At 41.4% G+C, this 26,915-nt stretch overlaps 1 protein-coding gene across 8 annotated transcripts in view; it reads left to right on the top strand.

The window, feature by feature from the left end:
• Positions 1-26,915, top strand: part of STK32B (serine/threonine kinase 32B) — a 387,425-nt gene that overhangs the window by 30,951 nt on the left and 329,559 nt on the right. Inside the window, exon 1 of one of the 8 annotated variants that reach the window (XM_027034028.2) lies at positions 16,374-17,908. The exons of the other annotated variants lie outside the window; for them this stretch is intronic. The gene's annotated coding sequence lies outside the window, so the exon portion shown is untranslated. Of the gene's footprint in view, positions 1-16,373; positions 17,909-26,915 lie in introns of those variants that run through there. 8 annotated transcript variants of the gene reach the window in all.

The raw sequence follows: 26,915 nt of genomic DNA on the forward strand, positions 1-26,915 counted from the left end.
ACTCCAGTCTACGTGAAGAAATAAAGAACACCAGCAAAGGTAACTATATAATGGAATACAAAGTGCAGTATAAATATATTTTGTTTGTATCTTTTTATTCCATCCATACTAAAATACAACTACTCAAACCCATTATTATAAATCTTTGTTGGTAGACACACAATGTTTAAAGAAATAATTTGTGGTAATAACAACATGAAAGCATGAAGGGGCAAGTGTATGAGCAAAGGTTTTGTATATTTAAAATTAAATTGGTATTAATCTAAGCTAGACTGTTGTAATTTAAGATTTTAATTATAATACCTAGGGAAACCACTAAGAAGTTGCTTAAAAATATATAGGAAGCAATGTTATCTTGATGATAGTCAGACCTCCAGGATTCTGTAAGTCTTCTTTAACATATGAAAATTCCTTTAGAGACTTTCTTTATCTCTATCTTCCTAACTTAAAAGTATATAATCACTCACTCCTCACAATTGCAGTACAACTCTTTCCTCCCATGGGTCCTGTCCCCACGCTTTACTCAAAACACCTTTTTGCACCAAAAAAAAAGTATATATATGAAAAGAAATGATAAAAAAAGTAATTATAGTACACTAGGAAAATCTCTTTAACAAAACAAACGCAGTAATGGAGGAATTGAAGAACAAAAAAAGATATAAGAGATATGGAAAACAAATATTAAAATGGCAGAAGTAAGTCATATCTTGTCATAGTTATATTAAATAGAAATGGATTAAACTCTCCAGTTAAAAGGAAAATATTGGCAGAATGCCTAAAAGATATGATCCTCCTATCTTCTGCCTCCTGCTTTCTATTCAAAGACATAAATAGATTGAAAGTAAAAGGGTCAGTCCAGCACGAAGATTTAACAATTGTAAACATTTATTCATCTAATAATAGAGACTCTAGATACATGAAACAAAAACGGGCATAACTGAAGGGACAAAGAGGCAATTGAACAATAATAGTGGAGACTTCAGTACTCTCTTTCAATAATGGGTAGAGCAACTAGACAGAATTAGAAAGTGAACTGAAGACTTGAACAACACCATAAAACAACCACACCTTCGAGGCATATATAGAACACTCCACCCAACAATAGCAGAATACGTATTTTTCTTATTGTCTATGGAACATTTTCTGAGATACACCACATATTGGACACAAAACAAATTTCAGTAAGTTTAAATGTATTTAAATCATACAAGTATGTTCTGGGACCACAACAGAATAAAATTAAAAATCAATAAAGGAGGAAATTTGGAGAATTCACAAATACAGAAAAATCAAAAAAATATACTCCTAAATAACGAACATTGGAAAATAGTTTGATATGAATGAAAATGAAAGCCCAACATACTAAAACTTATAGGATGCAGTGAAGACAGTGCTCAGATGGAATTTTAGAACTGTAATACCTATATTTGAAAAAAGAAGAGGGGCGCCTGGGTGGCTCAGTCGGTTGAGCCTCCGACTTCGGCTCAGGTCATGATCTCATGGTTTGTGAGTTCAAGCCCCGCGTCGGGCTCTGTGCTGACAGCTCAGAGCCTGGAACCTGCTTCGGATTCTGCGTCTCCTTCTCTCTCTGACCTTGCCCCACTTGAGCTCTGTCTCTCTCTGTCTCTCAAAGATAAATAAATGTAAAAAAAATTTTTTTTAATAAAATAAAAAAAGAAGAAAGATCTCAAGTCAGTAGCGTAAATTTCCTATCTAAAAAAATAGACAAAGAGGAGCCAACTGAACACAAAGCAAACAGAATGGAAATAAGTGAAATAGAGAATAGAAAAATAATAGAGAAAATCAACAAAAAATTTGTTCTTTGAAATGATCGATAAAGTTGTAAAGACTTCAGTTACAATGACCAAGAGAAAAAGAGGGAAGACTCAAATTTGTAAAACTGGGAATGAAAGTGGTGACATTACTGTTGACCTTATAGAAAGAAAAAGGATTATGGGGCAGTACTATGAACAATTGTGTGCCACCAAATTAGAAAATCTTGGTGAAATGGATAAATTCCTGGGAACACGCAAACTATAAAACTAACTTAAGAACAGATAGAAAATCCAGCTAGCCTTATAACAAGCAGACAGCATTTGGTAGTAATCAAAAATCAGAATCTTTGAATAAAGAAAAATTAAGGATCAGATAGCTTCACTGATGAATTCTACCAAACCTTTAAAGGAGAACTTATACAGTTGTCTCAAACTCTTTGAAAAATGTAAGAGGAGGGAATACGTCCCAACTCATTCTTTGGGATCAATATATTCTAATATGAAAGCTAGACAAAAACATCACCAGAAAAGCAAAATACAGACTAATAACTCTTGATGAATATAGATGCAGAAATCCGCAATAAGATACTAAAACCTGAATCCGTATAAAAAGGGTCATGCACCACAATCAAGTGAAATTTGCCAAAAGACAACAAGTTTGGTTCAACTTAAGAAAATCAATTAATGTAGTATGCCATATTCATAGAATAAAAAATGTCACACAGTCATGTCAGTAGACGCGGAAACATCATTTGCCAAAACCCATACTTGCTCATTATAAAAAACATTCAGCTTACTAAAAGCACAAAAGAACTTCCTCAACCTGGTAAGAGGCATCTATAAAAAACCAAAGCTAACATGGTACTTAATGGTGAAAGATCACACGTTTTCCTCCTAAAATTAGGAACAGAAAAGGATATCTGCTCTTAGCACTTTCTTATTAAGATTTTATTTTTAAGTAATCTCTACGCCCGGTGTGGGGCTGAAACTCACAACCCCATGATCAAGAGTCACAATATCTACCCGCTGAGCTCTTACCGCTTCTATTGAGCATTTTCTGGAGATTCTGGCCAGGGCATTTGGGAAAGCAAAAAATAAATAAATAAACAAATAAATAAATAAATAAATAAATAAATAAATAAAAAAGAAGTAAGCAAGCAAATAAATGGCATCCAGATTGGAAAGGAAGATGTAAACTTATCTCTGTTTGTGGATGACATGATCTTATGTAGAGAAACCTCCACAGAATCTACAAAAAAAGCTCTCAGCATAGTTGTATAGTACAAGTTGTATGGTACAATACGATGCATATTAAAACGTCCTTCGTACTTTTGTACACTAGCAATGAACATTCCGAAAATGCATTTTAAAAAACAATTCCATTTAGGGGCGCCTGGGTGGCTGAGTCGGTTGAGCGTCCGACTTCGGCTCAGGTCATGATCTCACGGTTTGTGAGTTGAGCCCCATGTTGGGCTCTGTGCTGACAGCTCAGAGCGTGGATGGAGCCTGCTTCAGATTCTGCGTCTCCCTCCCTCTCTGCCCCTCCCCCGGTCACACGCTGTCTCTCTCTCAAAAATAAACATTAGAAAAATTCCACTTACAGTCACATCAAAAATATAAAAATACTTAGGAAGAAGTTTAATCAAAGAAGTATAAGATTGCATACTGCACACTACAAAATGTTGAAAAAATTAAAGTATACCTAAGTAAATAGAAAGACGTTCTATGTTCACAGATTGGTATACGATATTGTTAAGATGGTAATAGTTCCCAAATCGATCTACAGGTTAAAGGCATCCCGTATGCAAAAATCCAGTTCTGCCTCTTTGGCAGAAATGGAGAAACTGATCTTAAAACATATGTGTCGAAAAGTGAAAGTTTGACTTATTTGCCAGTTTCACTTTACATGGAAACCCCAAAAGGCTGCACCAAAAAGCTGCTAGAAGTGATACATGAATTCGGCAAAGTTGCAGGATATAAAATCAATGTACAGAACTTGATTGCATTTCTATACATCAATAAAGAAGAAACAGAAAGAGAAATCAAGAAATGGATCCCATTTATAATTGCACCAAGAAGCATAAAATACCTAGGAATAAGCCTAACCAGAGATGTAAACGATCTGTATGCATAAAACTATAGAAAAAGTTATGAAAGAAATTGAAGAAGACACAAAGAAATGGAAAAGCATTCCATGCTCATGAATTGGAAGAACAAATATTGTTAAAATATCAATACTACCCAAAGAAATCTACACATTCATTGCAATTCCAATCAAAATTGCACCGGCATTCTTCTCAGAGGTAAAACAAACGACCCTAAAATTTGTATGGAACCACAAAAGACTCCAGATAGCCAAAGTAATGTTGAAAAGAAAACCAAAGTGGGAGGCATCACAGTCCTGGATTTAGCCTGTACTACAGAACTGTATCATCAAGACAGTATGGTATTGACACAAAAATAGACACATAGACCAAGGGAATAGAATTGAGGACCCAGAACTGGACCCACAAATGTATGGCCAACTCATCTTTGACAAATGGTGCTGGGATAACTGGACAGCAACATGCAGAAGAATGAAACCGGACCACTTTCTTACAGCATACACAAAAATAAATTCAAAATGGATGAAAGACCTAAATCTGAGACAGGATACCATCAAAACCTTAAGAGGAGAAAGCAGGCAACAACCTCTTTGACCTCAGCTGCAGCAACTTCTTACTCGACATGTCTCTGAAGGTAAGGGGGGGGGGGGAAGAACTATTGGGACCTCATCAAGATAAAAAGCTTCTGCACAACAAAGGAAACAATCAACAAAACTGAAAGGCAACAATGGAATGGGAGAAGATATTTGCAAATGACATATCAGATAAAGCGTTAGAATCCAAAATCTATAAAGAACTTACCAAATGCAACACCCGAGAAACAAATAATCCAGTGAAGAAATGGTCAAAATACGTGAATAGACACTTTTCCAAAGAAGACATCCAGATGACCAACAGGCACATGAAAAGATGTTCAACATCACTCATCATCAGGGAAATACAAGTCAAAACTACAATGAGATACCACCTCACAACTGTCAGAATGACTAAAATTAACAACTCTGGAAACAGCAGATGTTGGCGAAGACGCGGAGAAAGGGGAACCTTTTTGTACTGTTGGTGGCAATGCAAATCAGTGCAGCCACTATGGAAAACAGTATGGAGGTATCTCAGAAAACTAAAAATAGAATTACTCTACGACCCAGCAATTGCACTACTAGGTGTTTATCCAAAGGATACAAAAATGCTGATTCAAAGGGGCACATGCACCCCAATGTTTATAGCAGCACTATCAACAATAGCCAAAGGATGGAAAGAGCCCAAATGTCCATCAACTGACGAATGGATAAAGCCGATGTAGTTTATATATACAATGGAGTATTACTCAGCAACCCAAAAGAACGAAACCTTGCCATTTGTGACGATGTGGATGGAACTAGAGTGTATCATGCTAAGCAAAATAAGTCCGTCAGAGAAAGACAGGTATCATATGATTTCACTCGTATGTGGAGTTTAAGAAACAAAAGATATGGCAATATGGGATGGGAAGGAAAAATAAGATAAAAACGGAGGCAAACCGTAAGAGACTCTTAAATACAGAGAACAAACTGAGGATTGCTGGCGGGGAGGTGGGTGGGGAAATAGTCTAGATGGGTGATGGGCATTAAGGAAGGCACTTGTTGGGATGAGCACTGGGTGTCATAAGGAAGTGATGAATCACTGGGTTCTACTCGTGAAACCAACACTACCCTGTATGTCAATGAACTTGAATTTAATTAAATAAATTTGAAAAAACAAAAACAATCAGCTATTTATTTAGTATTCCTTTTTAAGAATTTGAGAGTGGTTGACACATAATGTTATATTAGTTTCCTGATGTGCGGCACAGTGATTTGACAAATTTATACCATATGTTCTAAATGTATAACAAGTGTATAACAAGTGTAGGGGCTCCCGTCATCTTACAGTGCTATTTCAATATCGTTGACTATATTCCCTGCGCTGTGCCTTTTATTCTCGTGACTTACTCATTCCGTAACTGGGAGCCTGTGTCTCCCCCTCCCTTTCACCCATTTTGCTACCCCCTACATTAAATATTTTTAATGGAAAATAAAAAGTGTCAGTAAAGTGTGGAGAATTGGAGCCCTCGTAAATTGTTGGCGCGATGTAAAATCGTGCAGGGGCTATCCAAAAACAGTTTGACCGTTCCTCAAAACCTTAAACGTACAGTATGACTCAACGATTCTACTCCTAGGTATATACCAAAGAGAACTGAAAACACATGTTCGCAGAAAAATGTGTACCTGGGTGTTCATAATAGCATTATTCTTAGTACGCAAAAAGTGGAAACACCCAAATGCTTATCGGCTGCTGAATGGAGAGACAAAATGTGGGCTATGCATCTGAGGAAAATACTATTCCAGCTTTGATGAGAACAAAGCACTGACCCACACCATGGGCAAACTTTGAAAACATTGGGCTCAGTGAAACAGATTGGTCACAAGAAACCACATCTGGTATGATTCCGTTTATTTAAATAATCCAGAATTAGCAAATTCATAGAGACAGAAAGTACTGAGTGTTTGCCTAGGGAATGGGGAAAGGGTTGTGCAGGGGGAGGGGAGGTCAGGAGTGACTGCTGATAGGCACGGGGTTTCTTTTTGGGGTCTTGAGATTCTCTGGATGTAGAGGTGTGGTTGTACAACGTTGTGAGGGTACTCCAGTCCATGAACTCTATACCTTAAGATGGTGAGTTTATGTTGTGTGAACTATATCTCAATAAAAGTATTGTAAAAAATAATCAGACGAGCATGATAGTTAATTTTATGTGTCAACTTGACTGGTCATGGGGTGCCTGGGTGTCTGGTTAAACATTTAAACGTTTACTTCTGCGTGTGTGTTGGTGAGGGTGTTTCCAGAAGAGATGAACAGCAGTGGAGTGAGTAACGTGCATTGCCCTGCCCTACGTAGTTTGGGCAACATCCAATCCAAGGAGGACGTGAATAGAACAGGAGGGTGAAGGTAGGATTTGTCCTCTCTGCTTGACTGCTAGAGTGGACATCAACCTTCTGGCCTCAGGATTGCAGGTGCTCAGGCCTTCAGACGCAGACTGGAATCTATGCCATCAACTCTGCGGGGCTCAAGCCCTCCCACTATATTGCCAGCCTTCCCGGGTCTCTAGGTTACAGAGAGCAGATTGTAAGACGTCTTAAACTCCATAATTGTGTGAGCTAAGGCCTTGTAATAAAATTTTGTAGAGATACGAATATAGATCTCATAGATTGTCTTTTTCTGGAGACCCTGATGAATGCAGCTAGAACAAAGAAAAGAAATCAGCAGCGGCCATATAGTATTTATTTTCTGCTCCCAATTATTTCTGAATCAATAGTGCAATCTTAGGGCAAGCCTTGCAATTAATTCCTTCAGCCGGCCTGCATTTACTGCGCTCACACTAGCTTCTAGCCCCTCTAGTGTAGACAGAAATGAGGCTTGGGCTCCCCCTGGAGGGGCTCACTGCTTGGCAGGTGAGACAGACTTAAGTTGGGTCTCACGGCCTGCAGGGCAGTGCTCTTGTTGACAGAGACCAGCTTGGTTTGGGTGGGGAGGGCTTTGGGAATGAGGAGTAGGGGCATTTTCACCAGGAGTGGGCAGTCTGAAGGCATGTGAGTGGTGTGGTTGGGGTCCACGCAGCCGCGGCTGAGGGCCCACTGGGAAAACATCATCCTGACCTCAGATGCCAGGCTGGGGTTTGAACTGTAACTTAATGCTAAGTTGAAGGTTATATGGCTTTAAGAACATTAACAGATACGGCGTTCTAAAAACATAATGGGGTTTGTTTATTAAGATAGTATGTATTATTCTAGGCTTCCGTACTTGGTTTGGGTAAACATTGGTGAGTAAAAGAGGCATCGTCCTTTTCGGTGACAGCATGATTTATGATGGGGAACATGTATAATATGTTTCAGTAACCCATTCTGTTTTATTTTTTTAATTTTTTAATGTTTATTTGTTTTTGAGACGGAGAGAGACAGAACATGAGCGGGGGAGGGTCAGAGAGAGAGGGAGACACAGAATCCGAAGCAGGCTCCAGGCTCCAAGCTGTCAGCACAGAGCCCGATGCAGGGCTCGAACTCACGGACCGCAAGATCATGACCTGAGCCGAAGTCGGACGCTTAACCGACTGAGCCACCCAGGCGCCCCTCAGTAACCCATTCTTATTAGAATGGTTAAGTAGCTAGGGGACGTGTTGTGATGAAATGCTATTAATCACTCAAAGCCATGTTTGTTGGTTATTTTTTTTTTAACTTTTTACGTTTATTTACTTTTGAGAGAGAGAGAGAGAGAGAGAGTGAGATCGCGGAGGAGGGGCAGAGAGAGAGGGAGACACAGAATCCAAAGAAGGCTCCAGGCTCTGGGCTGTCAGCACAGAGCCCGACATGGGGCTTGAAAACTCGCTAACCATGAGATCATGACCTTAGCCAAAGTCACACACTCAACCAACTGAGCCACCTGGGCGCCCCTTTGTTTGTTGGTAATTTTGATGGGAGATGTTTAAGATGTAAGTGACAGAGCAGGTTACTGAGAAGCACTGATGAAAAGAAATGACTGCCGAGAATTATATCACTTGTTTCCTTTTGGTGGAAACACAAATAATGTTCATCATCTTTTCTATACTTTCCTATAATTCTTTAAGTAGGAAACTAGTTTCTATAACACGTGCAGTCACATAGTTAAAAAAAAATCCGTTAACTCACTCAGAATACTAAAAAAGCTAGACCTTTGGATCTATACTACAATACTCTTCAAGAATTTTCACATGGCTGGTTTGAAGGATGGAGAGTACTGTCTTTGCACTTTTGAATTTTTGTACTTTCCTGTAAAAATAATAATAAGATCTCCTCTCCTCTCTCAGCATGGTTAGCTGTTTGTGATGCTGGAGGAACCAGCAGGTGATCCGCGTTTCTGCACACCCACCGTTGAGAGTGACCACGTTATCCAAGAAAATTGATCTGCGGGTTTCCCTCACTCCAGATGGCATTTTGACAATAAAGATAAAGCATCCACACCGTCACGGCACACATCCTGCTCAATTAGACTCCCCCATCTCACCCTGGATCTGTTGAAGGGGCTGCTTTATTTTTAGATTTTTCACTTTGAATTTGAGGAGTGCCTTATTTTTTTTTTTAAATCAAGCTATAGGCCTGAGTGGTGTTTTGTTGTGTCGTAGCTTTTGGAAACTTGGCATCTTGGCACTTGCGGAAGCCAGTTGGGAGCCCCCTGTGGTTTATCTGACACTGTGGGAAGAGGGAGGGTAGAGTACACGTGTCAGCCCATGGTCAAGACTCTGACCCCTTTGGAGATGGCCGCTTCTGGGCCACTGTGTAAAAAGCCTGGGTGACTGCCAATGGGCAGGAAAATAGCAAATATTAACACTCGTGGCAACTAAAATTACTTCCACGATGTTAGTGAATTTGTGAAGGGGGAAGGACTAACATTTATTGAGCTCCTGCTAAGCGCCAGGCACATTGCATGTGGATGCTCATTTAACCATCACGGTGGCCCTACAAGGTGTTTTTATTCCCGCTCTGTAGAAGGTGAAATTGAAGCTGAGAAAATAAGGAGTTTACCCACCTCGTAAGTGGCAGAGCTGAGATTTGAACCTCCGTTGTTTCAATTCTAAAACCCTGTGTTTTCTTCTTATCCACACTGTGCTTTATGTATATGAAGTCTTAGTTAATCCAATTGGCTTTCTTACCCAATGGTACTTTTATTGTGGGATGGAAAAGGGAACGTGAAAACCATTGTGTCGCTAACTGGGGAAGCCTGCCTGGTTTCTGCCTTAAGTGGGTGTGGTCACACTCCATCAATGTTGGTTGAATGAATGAATGATATACTTCAAAGCATAACCCATAAAAATGGTACAAATGTTGCTTCTTGTTATACTCATATACGTACGCATGTACGTATGTATGCATGCATACGTGTATTTAATTTTGTTGTTGTGATAACACTTCACATGAGAGCTAAATTTTAAACAAATTTTTAAGTGTATAATATGCTACTGGTGACTCTAGGTTCAATGTTGCATAAAGAACCCCAGAGTTTATTCTTCTGCCATAAATAAATTTTATGCCCCTTGCTTATAACTCCCCGTTTCTCTCCTCTCCCAGCCCCTGGCAACCACCATTCATTCTACTCTTTGAGTCTGTGGATTTGACAATTTTAGATACCTTCTAAGTCAAATCAGTCAGGATCTATCTTATTATGACTGGCGTGATTCACTTAGCATACTGTCCTCAAGGTTTATCCAGACTGTCACATATTACAGAATTTCCCTTTTTTTTTTTTAAAGGTTAGTATCCAAAATACATAAAGAACACATACCACTCAACACTGCCAAAACAAATAATCCAGTTAAAAAATGGACAGAAGACTATATGAATAGACGTTTTTCTGGAGAAGACGTACAGGTGGCCAACAGGCACCTGAAAAGATGCTCAATATCACTCATCATCAGGGAAATTCACATCAAAACCACAATGAGCTACCACCTCATACCGCTCAGAATGGCTGAAATCAACAACACAGGAAACAAACATTGACAAGGACGTGGAGAAAGGGGAACTCATACAGTGTAACTGTTGGTGGGAATCCAAACTGGTGCAGCCACTCTGGAAAACAGAATGGAGGTTCCTCCAAAAGTTAAAAATAGAACCACCCTGTGATCCAGCAATTGCACTACTAGGTATTTACCCAAAGAATCCAAAAATACCGATTCGAAGGGATGTATGCACCCCGATGTTTATGGCAGCATTATCCACAATAGCCAAATTATGGAAAGAGCCCAAGCGTCCATTGACTAATGAATGGACAAGGTCGATGTGGTATATGATATATATACATACACACACATATAATGGAATATTGGAATATTACACATAAAAGAATGACATCTTGCCATTTGCAGTGATGTGGATGGAGCTAGACGGTATGATGCTAGGTGAAATAAGTCAGAGAAAGACAAATACCATATGATCTCACTCGTGTGTGGAATTTAAGAAAAAACAAGTGAACACAGGGGTGAAAAAAAAGAGAGAGGCAAACCAAGAAACAGACTCTTAACCATAGAGAACAAACTGATGTCACCTGAAGGGAGGTGGGTGAGGGGGATGGGTGAATTAGGTGATGGGGATCAAGGAGTGTACTTGTGATCAGCCCCGGCTGTTGTATGGAAGTGATGAATCACTGTATTGTCCACCTGAAACTAATATTATAATGCATGTTCACCAACTGGAATTTAAATAAGAATTTGCAGAAAAAAAGTCTGAATAGTATTCCCTTGTACTTATATACGACATTTTGGTTATTCATCACTTGATAGACATTTATGTTGTTGCTGCCTCTTGGCTACTGTGAATAGTGTTGCAATGAACATGAGAGTGTTAATATCTCTTTGCGATTCTGCTTTCATTTCTTTTGGATCAGTGCCCGGAAGTGGGATTGCTGGGTCATATGGTAATTCTGGTTTCAACTTTTTGAGGAACCTCCATACTGTTTTCCACAGCAGCTGTGGTGTTCTGCATCCCTACCAGCAGTGGCCAGTGGTTGAAATTTCTCCGAATCCTCACCAGTCTTGTTTTTTGCTTTAGTGTAACGGCCATAGTGACAGTTGTGAAATGGTATCTCATTGTAGTTTTGGTTTGCATTTACCTCATGTTTAGTGATGTTGAATATTTTTTCATATATCTTGTGGACATTTGTATGCCTTCTATGGAGATATGTCTACTCAAGTCTTTTGCCCATTTGATAATAGGGTTATTAGGGGGACGCCTAGGTGGCTCAGTTGGTTAAGTGTCTGACTTTGGCTCAGGTCATGATCTCACGGCTCGTGAGTTTGAGCCCTGCATAGGACTCTGTGCTGACAGCTCAGAGCCTGGAGCCTGTTTCAGATTCTGTCTCCCTTTCTCTCTGCCCCTCCTTTGCTCACACTCTGTCTGTCTGTCTGTCTCTCTCTTTCTCTCTCTGTCTCTCAAAAATAAACAATAAAACACTTTAAAAAAGAAATAAAATTGGGTTATTAGAGTTTTTTTTTAAACTATTGAGTTGTAGAAACTCCTTATATATTTTGGAGATGAGCCCCTTATCAAAAATATATAGTTTGTGATATTTTCTCCCATTCTGTGGGTTCTCCCTTTTCACTTTGTTGATTATTTGCTGTGCAGAAGCTTCTTATTTTTAATGTACTCCCAATTGTTTATTCTTACTTTTGTTGCCTGTGCTTTTGGTGCCATATCCAACATCTCATCTTAAAGATTGCTGTTAAGAAGTTTTCCCCTATGTTTTCTTCTACAATCTATGAGTTTTATGTTTATGTCTACAATCCCTTTTGAGTTGATTTTTGTGTATGGTGTAAGATAAAGGTCCAGTTCCATTCTTTTCCATATAAATATCCAGTTTTCCTAACATCATTTTTTTTAAGAGACTGTCCTTTTCCAATCTCCATCTATTGAGATGTCATAGATGTGTATTCTTGTCCTTGTCAAAGATCAGTGGGTCATATGTATGGAATTACTTCTGGGTTCTCTATTCTGTTCTATCGTCTTTATGTCTGTCTTTATGCTAGTAAATTCTAGCTTTGTTCTTATTTCTCAAGATTGATTTGGCTGTTTGTGGTTTCATATGAATATTAAAATTGTTTTTTCTGAAATTATTTCATATGAATATTAAAATTGTAAAAACTGCCAGTGGGATTTTCCTAGGAATTTTATTGAATCTGTAGATTGCTTTAGATAGTAAGGACATTTTGATAATAATGTCTACCAATCCATGAAACAGATGCTTTTCCATTTGTGTCGTGTTTTATTTCTTTCATTCCGTGTTTTGTAGTTTTCAGGATACAAGTCTTCCACCTTCTTAGTTAATTTTATCCTGAGTATTTTATTCGTTTTGGTACTGTTGTAAATGGGATTATTTCTCGAATTTCCTTTTCAGATAGTTCATTATTAGCGTATAGAATCACAACCGATTCTTGTATATTGATTTTGTATTCTTTACTGGATTTATTAGTTCTAAAGGTTATTTTTACTATATAACCATAAAAACGTAGTTTACAAAACTTAAAATCTGTAAAACTTCGTTTTTTTTTTTAAATATATTTAAGAGCATGTCATCTGCAAACAGGGACAGTTTTCTTTTTTTTTTCAGTTTTGATGCTTTTATTTCTTTTTCTTGCCTAATTGCTTTGTCTAGAATCACCACTACTCTGTTGAATACAAGTGGTGATGGGGGGTATCTTTGCCTTGCTCTTGATCTTAGAGAAAAAGCTTTCAGTTCCCCCCCCACCCCCCCGCTTTATGTATGTATGTATCTTTTATTGAAGTATAGTCGTCACACAATGTTTCATGTGTACAACATAGTAATTCAACTTTATATATTATGCTACGTTTACAGGTATTGCTACTATCTGTCATCATACAGTGCTATTATAATACCATCGACTATATTCTCTATGCTGTATCTTTCATCCTCATGAGTTATTTATTCCATAACTGGAAACCTATGCTTCTCACTCTCCTTCACTCCTTTTTGCTTATCACCCACCTGTGGCAACCATGAGTTTGTTCTCTGTATTTATTGGTCTGTTTCTGCTTTTGTTTGTTTTGTTTTTTAGATTCCACATATAAGTGAAATCATACGATACTTGTCTTTCTCTGTCTGACTTATTTCACTTAGCATAATACCTACTGAATATTATGAGGATGATGTTAGCTGTAGGCTTGTCATGTATGACTTTTATTACATTGAGGTAGTTTACTTCTGTTCCTAGTTTGTTTATCAGAGCATTTATTATGAAAGAGTGTTGAATATTGTCAGATGCTTTTCCTCCATCTATTGAGATATCATGTGATTTTTCTCTCTCATTCTGTTAATCTGAAGTATCACAGTAGTTGATTTGTTTATGTTAATCCATTCTTATATCTCAGAAATAAAACCACTTGGTCATGGTGTATGATCCCTTTACTGTGCTGTTGTATTTACTGTGCTATAGTGTTTTGTCGAGGATTTTTTCATCCATATTCGTCAGGGATATTGGCCTGGAGTTTTCTTGTGGTGTCTTTGGCTATGGTATCAGGGTAATGCATGACTCATAAAATGAATTTGGAAGTGTTTCTTCCATTTCAGCTTTTTTGAAGATTTTGCGAAGGATTGGTGTTAATTGTTCTTTAAATGCTTGGTAGAATTGACCACTGAGGGGCGCCTGCGTGGCTCAGTAGGTTAAGGGTCCAACTTAGCTCAGGTCATGATCTCACGGCTCATGGGTTCGAGCCCCACATTAGGCTCTGTCTCAACAGCTCAGAGCCTGGAGCCTGCTTCAGATTCTGTGTCTCCCTCTCTCTCTGGCTCAGAGCACTTGTGCTGTCTCTCTCTCTCAAAAATAAAAAAAATTCAAAAAATAAAAAAAAAGGAATTGACCATTGAAATCATCTGGTCCTGGGCTTTTCTTTGTTTGGAGGTTTTGATTATTGATTCAGTCTGCATATTAGTTAGAGATTAGTGTCGATTTTCTGTTTTTTCATGACTTATTCTTGGTAGGTTGTATGTTCCCAGAAATTTATCCCTGTCTTCTAAGTTTATCCAGTTTGTTGATGTATGATTGTTCCTGCTGGTCTCTTACGATCTTTTTATTTCTGTGGCATAAGATGTTATGTCTGTTCTTTCATTTTTGGTTTTTTAATCTGACACTTCTCTCTTTTTTCATATTTAGTGTAGCTAAAGGTTTGCCAATTTTGTTTATGTTTTCAAAAAACCAATTTTAGTTTCATTGTTTTTTTTCCCTGTTTTGATCTATGCTTCATTTCATTTATTTCTGCTGTAATATTTGTTGTTTCCTTCCTTTTCTTAAATTTGGGCTTCATTTATTCTCCTTTGTCTTGCAACTTGAGGTGTAAAATTAGGTTTGTATTTCAGAGCTTTCTTCCTTTTTAATGTAGGTGCTTATTACTATGAACGTCAGTCTGAGTACTACTTTTTCTGCCTCCCATAAGTTTTGATATATTTTCATATTTGTCTCGAGGTATTTTCTAATTTCCTTTTTGATTTCTTCTTTAACCCAATGATTGCTCACAAATATATTGTTTAATATCCACATACTGGTGAATTTTCCAGCTTTCCTTCTGCTATTAATTTCTAGTTTTCCATTTTTGCCAGAAAAAATACTTAATATGCTTTCAGTCCTCGTAAATTCGTTAGGACTTGTTTTATGACTTAACATGGGATCTATCCTGGAGAAAGTTCTCTGTGTGCTTGGAAAGAATCTGTATTCTGCTGCTGCTGGGTAGAACATTCAGTTTATGTCTGGTAGGTCCATTTGTCTACAGTGTTACTCAAGTCTTCTATTTCCTTAATGCTCTTTGGTCTCAATTTTCTGTCCATAATTGAAAGTAGAGTGTTGGAGTCTCCTACAATTATTAGATGGCTGCCTGTTTCTTTCTTCACTTCTGCCAATGTTTGCTTTCCGTGTTTAGGTGCTCTGATGTTGGGTGTGTATACATTTATAATTGTATTTTCCTTGTGGATGGACTGTTTTATCATTATATAGTGTTTAATCTTTATCTTTTGTGACAGTCTTTGACTTAAACTTCATTTTGTCTAAGCACAGCCACTCCTGATTTCTTCTGGTTATCTCTTATATGGAATATATTTACCCATTTCTTCACTTTTAGCCTAAATGTGTCCTTAAGTGTAAAGTGAGTTTCCTATAGGCAGCATATAATTGTGTTTTTTTAATTATTCTAACTGAAATAGGTCAGAGAAAGACAAATACCATATGATTTCACTCATACGTGGAATTTGAGAACAAAACAGATGAACATAGGGGAAGGGGGGTAATGAGAAGAGGGAAACAAACCACCAGAGACTCTTAACAAGAGAGAACAAACTGAGGGCTGATGGAGGGAGATGGGTGGGGGATGGGCTAGATGGGTGGTGGGCATTAAGGAGGACACTTGTGATGAGCAGTGAGTGGGTGTTGTATGTAAGTGACGAATCACTGAATTCTACTCCTGAAACCAATACTCTACTGTAGGGTAACTAAAATTTAAACTAAAAAATTAAAAAAGTCATTCAGCTCCTGTGTATCTTTTGATTGGTGAGTTTAATCTATTTACACTTAAAATACCTATTGATAGGAAAGTATTTATTATTGAAAGTGTGTTGGTTTTCTGTCAGTCTGGCAATTCATTTACCTGTCTTCCTCTCTTGCTGTCTTCCTTTGTGTTGCGTTGATTTTTTTTTGCATTGATCTGCTTTGATTCTCCTTACCTGTTGTGTAACTCCTGTAGGTATTTGTGTGTGATGTAGTTACCCTGGGGACCAGATAAACTGTTTTACAATTATAACAGCGTTTTAAGCAAACGACTTAAGTTCAAGCGCACATCAAAAATGCTATACTTTAATTTGTCCCTCTCCATGCTTTATGTTATTGTGGTCACAATCTGTATCTATTCATACTGTTTACCTTTCAAGATGTTTTTTCATTATAGTCGTCTTTAATACTTTTGTCTTTTAACTTGTACTGGAACGGAAGGTGATTTACTCACCGCTGTGTCGTAGTGCACTCATCTGTATACGTCTATGTATTTACCTCTCCTGACAAGGTTCATACTTTCTCATGCCATGGTGTACTCTTAAGTGTCCTTTTGTTTGATCTTGAAGGACAAAAGACATTAGTATTTTCTGTAAGGTAGTTCTACTGGTGATGAACCTCCTTAGCTTCTGGTTTTTTGGGGAAAGTATTTATCTCTCCTTAATTTTTGAAGGACAATGTATAGTACTTTTGGTTGGAATGGTTTCTTTCCTTTGGACACTTTGACTATATCCTGCCACTCCCTTCTGACCTGCAACGTTTTTGCCAAAAAGTCTGCTGATTGTTTTATGGGAATCCCCTTGTACATGACAAGTCACGTTTCTCTTGCTTCTTTCAAAATGGTCTCTTTATCGTTGACGTTTGACAGTTGGATTATAATGTGTCTCAGTGTAGATTTCCTTGGGTTCCTCCTAGGTGTTATCTTTTGGGCTTCCTAGATCTGGATGTTCATTTCTTTCCCCCAGAGAGAAATCTTAGCGAGTTTTCAGCCATTGTTTCCTTAAATAATCTTTCCGGCCCGCCCTTTCTTCCTTCTGGGATTCCTGTAATGCATACATTACTTCGGGGTTATCTTATGAGTCTGGAAAGCTTGGGGAGCCTGGGTGGCTCCTGGGTGGCTCAGTTGGTCAAGCATCTAACTTCAGCGCAGGCCATGATCTTGTGGTTTGTGAGTTCGAGCCCTGCATCAGGTTCTCTGCTGTCAGCATGTAGCCCGCTTCAGACCCTCTGTCCGCTTCTCTTCCTGTCCCTCCCCCACCTTGTGCATACATGCTGTCTCTCAGATAAAAAAAGTTATAAAAAAAAATAACAAAAAATGGCAAAAATAAATCCCTAAGGCTTTATTAATACATACTCTTTTTCTTTCTCGCTTCTCTGATGGAATTATTTCCAATGACCTGTCTTTGAATTCACTGATCCTTTCTTCGGCTTTATCTAATTAAAGCTGTACCCCTCGGGTGAATTTTCAGGTAAGTTACTGTGTCCTTCAGCTCCGTGATTTCTGTTTGGTATTTAAAAAAAATATTTTCTGTCTCTGTTAAAATTCTCACATTGTGCATGTGCTGTTATCTTGACCTTGGTGAATATATTTATGACAATTAGTCTGACTTCTCTGTCAGATAAATCATCTAACTCTGCCTCATTATGGTCAGATTCTGGAGGTTTATCTTGCTACTTTATGTGGAACATCTTTGCCTGATTCTTTATTCTCCTTGACTCTCTGTTGGTGTCTGTGCATTACACAAAGCAGGCAGCTCTCCCAGTATTTACCGACTGGCCTCATACAGGTAGGAGACTTCACCAATCAGCCTAGGCAGATAATCTGGGGGTTTCTACCCATTCTTTCCCTCGACAGGGAGAAGCTTGCAGCTGTGGCTTTTGTCCAGTTGGTCTTGTTGAGCCGGGAGATGTTTACCAGTCCAAACCGCCGACTCTGTTCCTAGGTAACTACACTATACCAGACCTGTCAGGGCTTCAAGACTGGAAGGTCAGATGCCTGTTCTTTGGGGATCCCTGGAGAAGTTGGTGTATTTAATGCACACATCAACTGTTTCTCTCCCCAGGAGGAAGCAGAGAGATGGTTGCTCTGTTTGCACACTCTGTGCTGAGCAGAGGAGTGGGTCTCTGGTATCTACCAGCCCAAACCATTACCTTTATTTTCCCTCAGGTGGCTAGACTTGCCAGAGTGGTATTCAAGACCGGAAAGACAAAAGCCAGTTCTCCAGGGACCCCCTCCCACCCCCGCCTTGAAAAAGTTGGGGCGCTGGATATGTGAGTCAACCCTCCCATGGAAGAAACTGGGAGCTGGGTGGTCTCCCTGACCCTGTGGCGCCGTGGGGGAGGGGGAGGCATTCTGGGAAGAGGATGTCTCAGATCTCCCTGCCTGTTTCAGTGATTCTGGTGTTGCTTCTTCCCGGGGCACAGTCGCCTTTCAGTTAGTTTTTGGATATATCAGAAAGGCAGTCTGCCATGAATTATTGATGAGTCAGCTTGTCTGTGGGCAGAAAGATCCAGGGAAGGATGCAGGACTTGCTATTCTGACTTGTTGATGACATCACTTGCCGCGTTTGTAGAATGTAAATGGTACCGTCCGACTCCTCCCTTGCTCAAGAAGACGCGTTAGCTCCGCCTAGAAGGGGGCCGTTTCGGTGGGAATTCATCATATCCACAAAGGAAGAATCTCCGACTGCCCCCCAGTGGGCTGTTAGGGTCTTCCCAGGCACCCCCTGTTCCTGCCAATCCTGTTTTTGTCACCGATGCTCCAGACTGCAGGCACTAAAGTACAGGTGGAAGGGGAATCTGGGAGCTGGGCCTATTTTCATGAAGCGATACATGAATTTTCGTCTCTAACTTGGTTGATTCTGATCAGATTCTTTTCAGAGGAGTAGAGTTTATAGTTTCTAAAGGCTTTAAAGGTTAGTATGCCAGTGGCACCCAGTCACTCACTCATTAGTCATCTGGATATGCGATTTAGATGCGTCTCTAGTCACTAATGAGTAAGAAAGCGATGTGTATCAGTTAGCTATCGCTGCATAACAAACCGCCCCGAATCTCAGGGGCTTTTCACAATAAGCTTTTATCATTGTGTAAGAATCCGCAAGTTGGCTGGGCAGTTTTGCTGATTTGGACTAGGCTCAGCTCATTTTGTGTGGGTTCACGCAGGTGTCCGCATTCAGCTGGAGGCTCAGCTAGACAGTGGCTGGTCTGGGATGGCCTTGGCTGGGGTGAATAATCTATTTTACACGGTCTCTCATCTGTCAACTGGCTAGCCTGTGTTTGTTCATAGATCATGCAAGGTCCCAGGAGAAGGGGCTTTGTTGTATAAGGCCTCTTGGCCCAGCCTGGTGAGGGGCACACTATGATTATCACCACATTTCATTGGCTAAGTCAAATCCTCAAGCCCGCTCAGATGCAAGGAGGGGGCAGGTGGGCTCCATCCCTTCATGGGAGGAGCCAAAAAGTTGCAGTGCAAAAGGTGTGCATGGCGATGGGTACAATGGGTGTTCAAGTCAGTGACTTAGAGCAGAGAGTTGTTTTCGTCACAGTAGTGTAGGACAAGAGTCAGGGCGTTAAGATCTCCAGGTATTACTCATGTAACAGAAGGACCCATGGAATAAGTACAGCCCCAGGGCTAATCCACCACTAGAGCACGTCTTGGTTGAGAGCCAGAAATATTGCCCTGGTTACAGAGCCCACTGTCAGCAGCAGAGAGTGGGTTGAAATGCTATCCTAGGAGTTTACAATGAGTATGTGGTGTGTATGTGGACGTGTGTGTGAAGCATTTGAACTAAATCTCATGGGTGTGCCAGCTACGTATCACAGTAATTCTGTAGGGAGTGCTGCTGGCCCCCTTTTACAGGCGAGGAGACTGAGACTCACCAGGGAAGAAACTCGACCTGAGGTTACCATAGGTATGACGTGGTGGGCCAAGATTCTAGCCCCCATCTTCTGAAGCCACATTGCACACACTCCTCCTGTTTTCCGGCTGCTCCCTCTGTTCCGAGTAGGTCTCTCATTAGTTCACTTGTGTGCCCTGGGGACTCAACAGTGCGGGGTGAGGGCCAAAGCATCCTTGTCTTTGTGGGATTCTGGGACCCAGGGGAAGAAGATGTTGTCAGATTCAGCCTCTGTAGGCGTATATTGAGCACCTACCGTGTGTGGAAAGTGGGTGTATCAGGTTCCTATTGCTGCCCTAACAAATTACCATCACCACTGACTTAAAGCAACACAAATTAATTTTTCCAGTAGTTCTGGTCATCAGGCGTCTGGAATGCGTCTCGCTGGGCTGGTATTAAAGCGTCAGCAGGGCTGCTGCCTTCTGGAGGCTCCAGGGGAGGATCTTGTTTCTTGCCTTTTGCAGCTTCTGTGAGTTGCCTGCATTCCTGGGCTTGTGGCTTCATTCTCGTTTCAAAGCCAGCAGTGGCCGGTTGAGACCTCTCATGGTACATCTCTCTGACTTCCCTGCTTCCCTCTGTACATTTTAGGATCCTTGTGATTACCTCGGGCCCGCCCGGATAATCCAGAAAAAATATCCCTAACCAGATGTCAGCCGATTACCAACCACAATTCCACCTGCTACATTAATTACTCTTTGCCTCATAAGGTGACATTCATAGATTCCAGCAGGTAGGATGTGGGCATCTTTGGGGAGCCATTATTCTGCCCACCACTGACAGATTGTGCTACATTGGGGAACACAAATGAATTAGAGCCTGTACTGTCCAGAAGCCTGTAGTCTGGTTGTGTGTGTGTGTGTGTGTGTGTGTGTGTGTGTGTGTGTGTGTTCGTTCACGGTTAGGTGGGAGGTGAAAAGGGGCATAGCAGTGTTGAGTCTAGGAGTTAGAGGCAGTGAAAAGAGGGAGACTGCCTTGGATCTGGGGTTACAGGGATAGAGGAAGGCAGCGTGGAGGAGGCGGTCCGTGAACATGGTCTTGAAGGATGGCTATGCTTTCAAAGAGTAAAGTTAGTTGGGAGAACATCCCAGACAAAGGGATTGGTCCAGACACCCAGCTACTACCAACAGGATGAGGGTCGAGTGTATGTCACAGTCCCCAGCTCAGCTGCCCTCAGGGGACGGCACTCACAGGAATGAGGGGAGCCTCCTTCCTGGTGGTTGGTGCCTTTATTTTCTGGAGGCATCTGTCCCAGCCGGGGCGGGGGGCCACCCCCCAGCTCCAGCACATTGTCGCCCCTGCAGGAAACTGTCAAGAGTGGCCAGATCGTTGCTTTTCTGAAGAAGCCAGGAATCTGGGTTTTTATGTGAAGTGTTTGGATCTTACAACTGAATGTCTAATTCAGTTTTTTAAAAATGAAAACCCCGAGGGGCACCTGGGCGGCTCAGTCGGTTGAGCGTCCGACTTCGGCTCCGGTCACGATCTCGCCGTCTGTGAGATCTGCTCGTGCTCTGTCTCTCTCTGTCTCAAAAATAAATGAAAACATTAAAAAAAATAAAAAAAAAAAAAAACCACTGAATAGGCCAAAGAGAAGTCAGAGGGTTTCCATGTGTGTCCTCTGAGGTGAGGCACAGAGAGGTTGAGTTATTTGCACAAGGCCACACGGTTGTGAAGTGACAAGGCCGGTACAGCCAGTGGTCCCTGGGTTCTTGCTACCGAGGTCCAAATTACATGAGCGGAGCTAAGCATCCTCTGGAGAGCTGGAAGGACAGCCGGCATGGGCCACGGGAAGTGTTCAACCCAGAATGGCCGCTGATCAGAGAGGCGGCATTGCAGGAACACGGGTGCACGAGGATGAGGTTCCTCTCAATCCCGAGATGCTGTCGCGCCCGGGAGATTTGGGGCACGCCCCGTGGCTTCCCAGGAGGGTCTGCACCTTTCCGCAGCAGGGGATCCAGTGCACGGATTCCGGACTTCGTGTATTCATGTTGTTTCTCTGAAAGGTGGGGGGCGGGGAGGGAAGAAAGAAGGAAGAGAATGAAGAAAGAAAGAAACTAAAACTCCCTCTTTTGTGTATGCCGAAAGAAAAGGCATTTGGCTCACAAAAAGGGAGTGAGTAATTAAGACCATTATTGATATGAACGTTCATTGGAAACTCCGTTATCGTTTTCAAGAATGGAGCGATAGAAATGACTCCTTTATCATCATCTCTGGTAGAATACAAATTTTATCCCATCTTGTACCCCAATTACAGATCATAATGACTTAGCCTTCTCAAAGAGGTTTTTTTTTTTTTAATTTTTTTTCTTTAATTTACATTTCCACCCTCTTGAGCTGAATAACTGTCTGTGCAATGGTAGAGATGCAACAGAAATTCCTGTCTGATGGGAACTGCTGTCGATTTACATCCAGGAGCAGGCTTTTCTAGCAAAAGCCCCATGTGTTTGCAAATCCCATCTTGCTAAGTGCTATGTGGTGATTAAGCTCTGTACCCTCAAGTAGGACAGGTCCGAGTTCATTTCATTTGACAGATACTTGTTGATAAGGTAACCTTACGTCCCAGTGTGCCCAGAGCTGCACTGTTTTTCCAGTGTCCCCTCAATGCAGTGTCCCTTTTTATTACCGTGAGTGTTCTGCTTCTAACACTAAAAAGCACATGGCCAAAAAAAAAAAAAAAATTAAAAACAACAACAACAAAAAAGAGAAAGATCAGTCGGGCAAGCATCCGACTTCGGCTCAGGTCATGATCTCATGGTTCCTGGGTTCGAGCCCCACATCCGGCTCTGTGCTGACAGCTCAGAGCCTGGATGGAGCCTGCTTCGGATTCTGTGTCTCCCTCTCTTTCCGCCCCTCCCCTGCTCCCGCTGTCTCTCTCTGTCTCTCAAAATTAAATAAATGCCAAAAAAAATTAAAAAAAAAATAAAAAGCACATTGGCCGTGTTAATGCTGGAGTTCCTGCTGTGCCGCAGACAGTATCTAAGCCCAGAGGGAAGGGGTAGACAGGGCAGACGCATCCCTGCCCTTTGCCAGTATAGTCGCCCCACCGCTTTGCATGACTCTGGGCAAGTTACTGAAAGTCACCTTGACTCGGTTTCCTCACCTGTAGAACACTGCTGGTTGTATTTAACTTGCGAGGTTGTCGTGAGAATTAGATGATCCATTCCTTGCAAAACTCGTAGCAGAGTCCCTGGCACAGAGAGAGCGAGCTGGAAACATGTTAGTTGTTGTCATTCAGTACCTGTCTTGGATGGAGGGGACTGTGCTTGATCCAATGTGTGGAGGAGAGGAGGGAACACAAAGACGTTCTGTCAGCCAGTGAAGGAGAGAGGAATATGCACCAAAAATGACAGACTCCAAAGGCATTAAGCACTTTTCTTAATGTTTATTTATTTTTTGAGAGAGAGAGAGACAGAATCCAAAGTAGGCTCCAGGCACTGAGCTGTCAGCACAGAGCCTGACGCGGGGCTTGAACCCACAAACTGGGAGATCATGACCTGAGCTGAAGTCGGACGCCCAACCGACTGAGCCACCCAGGCGCCCCTCCAAAGGCATTAGAAAAAATTTACTCATTTGTTTAACAAACAGTTTACATGTTTTCTACCAAATCCAGGCTTTGAGCTGGGTTCTGGGGACTCACTCGTGAACAAGAAGCAGTCCCTCGTTAACATGGCCTGACCGTGCTATGATGTAGCTGAGGCCCCCATGCAGTCTCTGCTTTGGTGAGACAAGTCAGGGGATGTGTTGGATCGTATCCTCTCGAAATCCAAATGCTGAAGTCCTCACCTCCAAGGCCTCAGACTGTGACCTTGTTTGGAGATAGGGTCTTTACAGAATAGGGTTAAAGCGGGATCGGCAGGGTGAGCCCTAATCTGATACGTCTGTGCCCTCACGAACAAGGGAAATTTGGGCACAGACACGTACACAAGGGGAACCCCATGCGGAGATGAAGGCAGGGATTGGGGGGATGCTTCTACAATCCCCCCAAACACCAAAGATCACCAGCCACCTGCAGAAGTTGGGAGAGAAATTTGGGACAGATTCCCCACCCCCATCCCCAGCCCACACAGCCTTAGAAGGAGTGCATTCTGGGGCGCCTGGGTGGCTCAGTCGGTTCAGTGTCCGACTCTTGGTTTCGGCTCAGGACATGATCTCATGGGTCGTGGGTTTGAGCCCTGCACTGGGCTCTGCTCTGATGGTGTGGACCCTGCTTGAGATTCTCTCTCTCCCTGTCTCCCTGCCCCTCCCACGTCTCTCTCTCTCTCTCTCTCTCTCAAATAAATGTTTTAAAAAAAGAGAAGGAACTCACTCTGCAACACATTGATCTCAGATTTGAGAGAGTAAAAGTTCTGTTGTCTGAGCCCCCCAGTCTGCGGTACTTTGCTGCCCCAGGGCACTGACACACCCTCCCAGTGGACCCAGTGTCCAGGCAGGTGTTGCTGGAGGAGCCAGGAGCATCTTCGGTGACGGGACCTACGACCTGCCACTTGGCTAGCATTCCTGTGGAGCTAGTCCGCTCTCAGAGCTGGAGTCCGGCCTGGTCCCTTGACTCGACTCCAGATCAGTGTTCCAGTGTGACGAACGCAGAAATCAGGCTCCAGACATGTGTTCTGAAGGAAGAAGATGTAAATGGCTTTCCACAGGCAAGTGATACCACGGGAACAGCTGCGGGAGGAAGAAGCAAAATTTGGCTTCAAGCGAACCACAGAGTTGGAGTTCTCGGAAATACACCTGCTCTGTCCTAATAAGCCTTCGCCACTTTGGGTTTCTGTTCCCTATCCTTTACTCTTTCCAGCATCATCTGGGGTTGGCTGTGGTTCCACCGACTGGCTGACTGCTGTGACCAACTTGCAGAAGGGGAGATGTTCAAGGGTGTACCACTCTGTCTCTAGACCTGTGTGAAAACTGTGACGCCTAAGAGGTGACCAGATACAGCCGAGCCCGGACATTCCCAAGGGGTCTGTCTAGGGTCCTTCATGAATTTGAGGGCTCAGAAACAAGGTCGCTGTTTTGCTACTGATTTTTTTTTTATTTTGTTGGTGAAATGTGTCAAACACAGACAGGTATGGAAATAGTATAATGCACACCAGTGTCTCCTTCCCCAGTGTAACAAACGAAACATGGAGACACATTTGAAGCCCCTTGCCTGTCACACTGGACAGCTCCTCACCTGCCCCAGAGATGACCGCACACATTTCCATGGGGATTTGTATAATTTGCCTAAGGTTATGTAACCCAAAGCAATGTATCCTATTTTTAAACTCTACCCAAATGAAGTCAGATCATTCTGTATCTTGCTTTTCTTACTTCCCATTATGCTTTATGTTTATTCATATGATGCAGTTCACTTATTTTAACTGCTTTACAAGAGTGTTCCCTGCGATTATGCTACAATTTATTGACTCATCCCCTTATTGATGGGAGATGCGAGCATTCTTCCTTGGGTTTCCTTGTGCGCACCCGTGGAAGTTTCTGAAAGACACATTCCACAGGATACGCACTGAAGAATTCTCGAATTGCTGGGTCGTAGGGTTTGCCATCTTGGAATTTTTCAGATATTAACAGATCATTCCCCTGAAGGGTCATGGGCACTCCCACCCACAAGTCTTGAGAGTCGCCTACACCTGTCAACACTTGGTATTATCAAACCCTAAATTTTTGCCGGTATGGTGAATTTTTTTAAATGGCATGTTCTGGCGCTAGTGAGGTTGAATCTGTTTTGAGATATTTATTGTTTCTTCAGATACCCAAAATGAGTAAGTACATTGTCTATTCATACCCTTTGCCCGTTTTTCCCCCAATAGGTTGAATTGTTGCATTGCATCAGTAATAGAGGGCATTCTTGTCTTATTCCTGACTTCAGTGGAAGTGCTTCTAAAGATTTCACAGTAAGAACGATGTGTATTGTAGACGTTTGATCTTAAGTATGGCCAGGTTAAAGAAGTTCACTATATTCTGAGTTTGCTAGGACTTCCATAAAGCTCTATGAATGGGTGCTAATTTTAACTTTTTAAGATACGTTGGGGCACCTGGGTAGCTCAGTCGGTTGAGCATCTGACTTTGGCTCAGGTCATGATCTCACAGTTTGTGAGTTCAAGCCTTGCATCGAGCTCTGTGCGGACAGCTCAGAGCCTGGAGCCCGCTTCCGATTCTGTGTCTCCCTCTCTCTCTGCCCCTCCCCCGCTCATGCTCTGTCTCTCTCTCTCTCAAAAATAAACATTAAAAAATTAAAAACAAAGAAAGTTTGTTTGTTTGTTTATAGTAATTGCTACACCCAACGTGGGGCTAGAACTCATGACCCTGAGATTGAGAGTTACATGCTCTTCTGACTGAGCCAGAAAGGGCCCCTAATTTTCACTTTTTAATTGAAATGTGAGACCTACAAAAGTGCACAAGGCCTAAGTGGAAAGCTTGATACGTCTTCCGAAAGTGGACACACCCATGTGATCAACAGCCAATTAAGAGTAGAATATTAACAGTAGCCCTTAGGACCCCTTCACGCCTCTACCATGTGTCTGCCCCTCGAAGATAATCCTTATGATGAATTATAAAGCTGTAGCTTAGTTTCTCCTGTTTCCGAACCTTATGTACGTAGACTCAAGACAGAAGTTATTTTGTGTCTGACTTCATTTCCTCAACATTGTTGGTAAGTTTCATTCATTTTGGCTTCATGTAGCTGTCGTTTATTTTCATTGTTGCTATGTTCCATCGTGTGGCTGTTCTACTTTGTATCTTTCTATTCTGACTTGATACACATATGATAATATGATAATACACATATGATAATGACAGTGGTCATTGCCTGTCAGTTTTGATTTGGGCTGTTCTGGTACGTGTTCAATGACGTTTCATTGCAGATTGAATTTACATCGTCTATCATTCGCGATACGATTTTTTTCATCTTTTTTATGAGTATTTTCATCTAGGTAGCTTCTTTTGCAAAATACCTATTCAAGTCTCTTTGCCAATTTTTTTTTTTTTTGATTGAATTTGCCTCTTGCTGACCAATAGGTCATATACTCTGTATACTCTGGATATAAGGCTCTACCACGGAGGTTTT

The sequence above is a fragment of the Acinonyx jubatus genome, chromosome B1 (genome assembly GCF_027475565.1).
Source record: "Acinonyx jubatus isolate Ajub_Pintada_27869175 chromosome B1, VMU_Ajub_asm_v1.0, whole genome shotgun sequence".
Classification (NCBI taxonomy): Eukaryota; Metazoa; Chordata; class Mammalia; order Carnivora; family Felidae; genus Acinonyx; species Acinonyx jubatus.